This window comes from Microtus pennsylvanicus, chromosome 14 (genome assembly GCF_037038515.1).
Source record: "Microtus pennsylvanicus isolate mMicPen1 chromosome 14, mMicPen1.hap1, whole genome shotgun sequence".
Classification (NCBI taxonomy): domain Eukaryota; kingdom Metazoa; phylum Chordata; class Mammalia; order Rodentia; family Cricetidae; genus Microtus; species Microtus pennsylvanicus.
Window position 1 is genome coordinate 16,356,686 of NC_134592.1, and position 6,000 is coordinate 16,362,685.

The following is a 6,000-nucleotide window of genomic DNA, read 5'->3' on the forward strand; positions in this document are numbered from 1 at the left end:
GCTCACCTTTAACCCCAGCACTCAGGAGGCAGAGGCATGTAGAGCTCTCTGACTTCATGGCCAGCCTGGTCTACAGAGTGAGTTCTAACCTGTTAGAGCTGCACAGTGAGACCTTGTCTTAAAAAAAGAAAGGGAAAAAAAAAAAACTTGGGAAAGACCACTTTTCCTTTTGGGAAGTCATGGGCTTACTTATATTTTAAAAATTCAGAATAGCTGCCCTGTGGCCTAAACCATAAATTACAAAAACAAAACAAGCAAACAAACAAAAGACAGCAATATGCAGATATTCCACTAATATAAATTGTTTGATACAGTAGTGTAGGTAAATTCTGCATTAACTTTTTAAGATAAAAACATTTACAGTTCACAGATGGTATTTTAGTTGGTGCTTTTTTTCCCCCTGCAAACTTGAATTTTTCTTGATGAAGCCAAAGTTAATGAGGAAGAATGCTCAAATTGAGTAGTATGTATTGTTTTATTTAATATCAAGTTGATTAAGTTTTATTCATGTCAGAGTTTAAACCACATATTTTGAATACCTGCATGTTTGATACTATTTTTAAATCATGCCAGTGCCAAGAGTTAATAAATTCTTGCAACTGACCCCTATGACTTGCACAAGTCCAAAGTGGGTAGTGCAGGACCAAACTGTGCTATCTGAGATTTTTAAGTTGGGAAATCCTGATGTAGTAAGAGGACTGAGTGGTTAATATGGAGTCCTTTAACTCCAGCTGCGGATCCAGCAGTGGTGAGTGGTTGCCTACTGGCCCAGGCCTTGCGTTCAGTCCTTACCAATGCAAAGAACAAAGTTCGAGGTGCAGTCTGCATCTAGAGAGCCTTAAGGGAGTACTTTGAAAGTGAAGTGTTGGCTGTGCTTTAGCCCACGTGTAGAGCTGTGGTGATGTGACCTTAGTCAAGAAACACCAGATTGGATTAACTAATCAGTAGTGTAGATAATTTTTGTTTTTCATATTTAAAACAAAAATCCCCCTTCATTCCTAATTAGTTTATAATGAGCTAAAGAAACATAACATGGTTTGTATTTTTTCCAAAGTGTTACACATAATAAAAAGTTTTGTTGTAGTCTTTCATGAAGAAATTTGAGGGTTTCTTTTATTTCTATAATGGTCAGTCATTTTAAGAATTAAAACAAAACAATGCACTCCCTAAATTTATGTAGGTTATTATGGATGTTTAACAATACCAGTACACATGTTAAGGTTGCAGTCATAGACAAATTTGTAGTGGAAAGTATGTGGAAAATGCAGTAATTTAAGAAATACTCAATGTCTCTTGTATAGTTTAAAGATGGTATGTTTCCTGGATTTTTTTAAATTTCTTTTTTTTTTTAGAGGATGACAGACATTTGAAATGTGATTATCTAATTTTTACAACACTGGACTAAATAGGAATAACTTTTTTAAACATTGACTGTTCTGTATAAAATATTTGAAACTTAAGTGCAAAAGCCGTGAAATAAAAAGTACAGTTCGCTCAGGACCCAAGTCTGCAGCCCTTATCATGTGCCCGGTCTCCTCGAGTTATGGGCTGCCACTCCACAGGTCTTCCGTCTGTCTGCTCCTTCGAAAGCTGGGCTTCCCAAAGCACTGTTGAACACAGAAGGTTCTGTTGGTGTGGATGTTAATGAGTTGTATTTTAAATATCAGAGATTATTAAATAAAGAGAATGGTTGCTTTTCTATTAACCTTTCTGTGTTCATTGTTAATTCATGGCCTTGCTATTCAGAGTCTCTTGGGAGACACAGCTGCATGTCTGTCTTGTGGGAGCGTTTCCCAATGTCAGTTTCAGGTCACAATCAGACCCACTGTAGCTGGAACTTGGGGAATCTGTGGAGTTGCGTGTTTTTATGCAGCTGCAGCGGTACATGAAGCAGATTCCTCTCAGAAAATATATTACCACCCGATCCCAGATACACAAGCCTTCCACAACTTTAATTGCTTGCAAGGCCTTTACACCTGTGCCATCTCCTCAGCCACATTCTTCCTTGAAATCTGGTTTTAAATGTTCGTTCAGTTCTTAACCTTGAGGGACAAAGCACATTAATAACTGGTTTTTATAAATCTGAGGCATTTTCTATATAGCCTTAACTGATTTGGAGCATTTGGTCTCTTGCTTCAGACTCCTGAGTGCTGGGTTTGCAGGTTTGTGCTATTTGTGCCCGGCTAGCATTGTTTCCTCTGGACCATTCTCTACACTGTGCCACGGACCTGAGCCACCCTTTGTCTTTCGGGTCACCACAGAGAAAGTGAACCATCTGTGTGCTTACCCTTGGCCATGGATTGTTCTAGGTTCTTAGAAATAGGTTTGAGTAATACTACTCATTCAGAATGTGAATGTTCTCAAGGCCTGTGCTGTACGAGGAATGTTTAGTACAATACATGACTCAGTAGCAATGAACAAAGTGTATATAATCTATTAGCTGCCTTTCTCGCTACTGTGACAAAATGCCTGGCAAGACACCACTTAGAAATGATCAGTTTGGGCTGACAGTTTCTGAGGGTACAGGCCCTCATGGCAGGGAGGGCATAGCAGCTACCACATGTTGGTATTTTACTCTTTTGGGGGGCCCACCACCCAGCTCCCAAATAAATCTCACATGGAGTCTTATTCTTAAGACTAAGTCTTATGAATGCTTGGCCTTAGCTTGCCTTGTTTGCGTGTCAGCTTTTCTTAACTTATCCCATCTATCTTTGGCCTCGGGGCTTTTACCTTCCTCTATTTCTCTGTATCTTTTCTTTCCTTCTTACTCCGTGCCTGGTTGTGTAGTTGGATGACTGGCCTCTGAAGTCTTCCTCTTTCCTTTCTAGTTTCCAGATCCCTTTTCCCCAGAGTTCTCCTCATAATCATCCTCTTTGCCTGCCGGCCCAGCCTGTTTCTCTTTTCTGCCTCCCTATTGCCTGTTCAGCTCTTTATTAGACAGTAACATAGCTTCACACAATTAAACAAATGCAGCATAAACAAAAGGAACATACCTTAAATAGTATTCCCCTACAACCACATCTTCCATCTTGGCAGGTCAGGAAACAAGACTAGACAGGTTTTGAGGCTGTCCTGTAACCTTCCAAGACCTGCCCCTAGTACTACAGCTAGGCCTCACTTAAAGAGTTCCATAAGCTCCCCAAACAGTGCCACCAGCTAGGGATGAAGTAGTCAAACAATCTCTTCAGAACATCTCCCTCAAACCACACCAAACCATGCAATGTAAACATTGATGACTTCTCAGTGATTATAACACTATTTAGAGCCCAGAAGGAAAGGGAATAGGGACATGTCAAAATATTCTGTTTTTCATAAAGGCAATGGGTAGTATTTAGTATTAATGAGGAAATGTTGGGAGTGGAAGCATATGTCTTTAATCCTAGCACTTGGGAGGCAGAGATAGGTAGATCTCTATTGAGTTTGAGGCCAACCTGGTCTATGTAGCAAATCCAAGTAGCCAGGCTACATAGTGAGATGGGGTGGCAGGAAGGGGGAAGGTACACTGATAGTATTTTCCTGATTAGGGTTTACTACTTGGAACCACTGAGGCTTGGGGCTTCTCTGATGTGTTTATTTGTGCTGTGTTGATCTTGCAACTTCTTGAATGGTGATCAAGAACACTCAGGCTAACTATTGGGGTGTTTGTGAGGATCAGACACACTCTAGCTAACTATTGGGGTGTTTGGGAGGAAAGGGAAGAGACATCTGTGATGATTTATCTTGGATGTCAACTTGACTGCCTGGGAAGAGGGAGGTTCAATTGAAGAATTGCCTCCATCAGAGTGGCTGTGGGTACTATTTATTTTATTTGATGCAGGAGAATCAGCCACTGCGGGTGAAACCATCCTTAGGCAGGTGGGCTTCTACTATACAAATTCTGGGCATTCCTGCCGAGACTTTCCTCTGATAGATTGTAACTTGGGAGTTGTAAAATGAAATAAATTCTCCCCTCCAACTTGCTTTTGGCTATGGTGTTTCTGTTTGTTTGTTTTTTTTTTTTAACAGCAACAGAAAACTAAACTAGAACAGCATTTTAAAATCAGATGTATGTTATCAAATGTATGTTTTAAGCCTACTAGAAAAAATTCATTTAAACATATGTAAAAACAAGATTAATAGCCGGGCGGTGGTGGTGCACGCCTTTAATCCCAGCACACGGGAGGCAGAGGCAGGTGGATCTCTGTGAGTTTGAGACCAGCCTGGTCTACAGAGCTAGTTCCAGGACAGGCTCCAAAGCCACAGAGAAACCCTGTCTCAAAAAAACAAAAAAAAAAAAAAAACAAAAACAAGATTAATATAATGAACAACTGTGTACTCCACCAAATTTCAATCATGACTAATATCTGACAATATCTCTTTTTCTTTTTAAAGATTTTATTTATTATGTATACAACATTCTGCCTCCATGTATGCCTGAATGCCAGAAGAGGGCACCAGATCTCATTACAGATGGTTGTGAGCCACCATGTGGTTGCTGGGAATTGAACTCAGGACCTCTGGAAGTGCAGCCAGGGCTCTTAACCACTGAGCCATCTCTCCAGCCCCTGACAATATCTTATCATTTTATTTTTTCCCCAATACTTATTTTATTTTTTGAGACAGGGTCTCACCGTGTTACTCTGGCTGGCTTTAACCTTACTATGTAGACCAGGCTGGCCTGGGGCTCATAGAGATCACCTGACCCTGCCTGGCCTCTGACTTTTTTTTTTTTTTGTAATTCTTCACGAATTTGTGTGTCATCCTTGTGCAGAGACCATGCTCATCCTCTCTGTATTGTTCCAGTTTTAGTATATGTGCTGCCAAAGTGAGGGTTTTTTTGTTTGTTTGGTGTTTTTTTTTGTTTGTTTTTCAAGACAGCGTTTCTGTTGTAGCCCTGGCTGTACTGGAAGAGTCACTCTGTAGACCACACTGTCCTCAGACTCACAAAGATCTGCCTGCCTCTGCCTCCTGAGTGCTGGGATTAAAAGTGTGCGGCACCACCATCTGGCTCTGGCAATTCTTTTAATGTATGTGTGTGCATGTATGCATGTGTGTGTGTGTGCGCGTGGAGGCCAGAAGACAACTTCGGGTGTCACCCTCAGGAAAGTCGTACATTTCTTTGAGACAGGGTCTCTCACTCACGTAGAAGTCACTACTTAGGCTAGCCTGGCTGGTCAAAAAGCCCCGGTGATCTTCCTGTCTCTGCCCAGCGTTGTGGCACATACATGTGCTACCATGCCTTATATGGGTCTGGTGATTGAACTCAGGTTGTCATGTCTGTGAGATAATGCACTTGGCTTAACTGAGCCGTCTCCAACCTGGTTTCTGACAATTCTTGTCTCATGTTCCCTCCATCTTTTTGAAGTACATCAAGAGACCATATCATGCTACTTATCAGGGTAATACGTTAAAGCGCTTGGGCATTATAAGGAAAAAAAATCCCCCACCAAAGGAAGTTGTAGAGCAGTGTTTCTCAACATGTGGGTCACGACCCCTGGGGGTCTAATATCAGATATCCTATATATTTACATTATGGCTCATAACAGTAGCAAAATTACAGATATGATCTAATAATGAAAATTTCTTTTCAAGACAAGGTTTCTATGTGTAGCCCTGGCTGTCCTGAAACTTGCTCTGTAGACCAGGCTGGTCTCCAACTCACAGAGATCTGCCTGCTTCTGCCTCCTGAGTGCTGGGATTAAAGGCATGTGCCTGGCTCGAATGAAATAATTTTATGGTTGTGGGGTCACCACAACATGAGGAATTGTATTGAAGGGCTGTAGCATTAGGAAGGTTGAGAACCACTGTTTTAGGATGTAACATTTGGACTAATAAATGGTACAAAAGCTTACCACGCATTTTCTTCATTCATTACGTTAATTTTGTAGCACAGTGTGAATTTATGAACCTCTCTAGAGGTGGGGGGACCTGAGAGAATGGAGCCGAGAAGTGAGGTGAACTAAAGCCTCATACAATAGCCAATTTTATGTTTTTTTAAAAAGGTTTATTTATTATGTAGAC

The 6,000-nt window shown here is 41.0% G+C and overlaps 1 non-coding gene across 1 annotated transcript; it reads right to left on the bottom strand.

The window, feature by feature from the left end:
• Nucleotides 1-4,705: 4,705 nt before the first annotated feature.
• Nucleotides 4,706-4,808, bottom strand: LOC142835441 (U6 spliceosomal RNA). Its single transcript, XR_012907868.1, has one exon. It is a non-coding gene; the product is annotated as a U6 spliceosomal RNA (small nuclear RNA).
• Nucleotides 4,809-6,000: the final 1,192 nt, after the last annotated feature.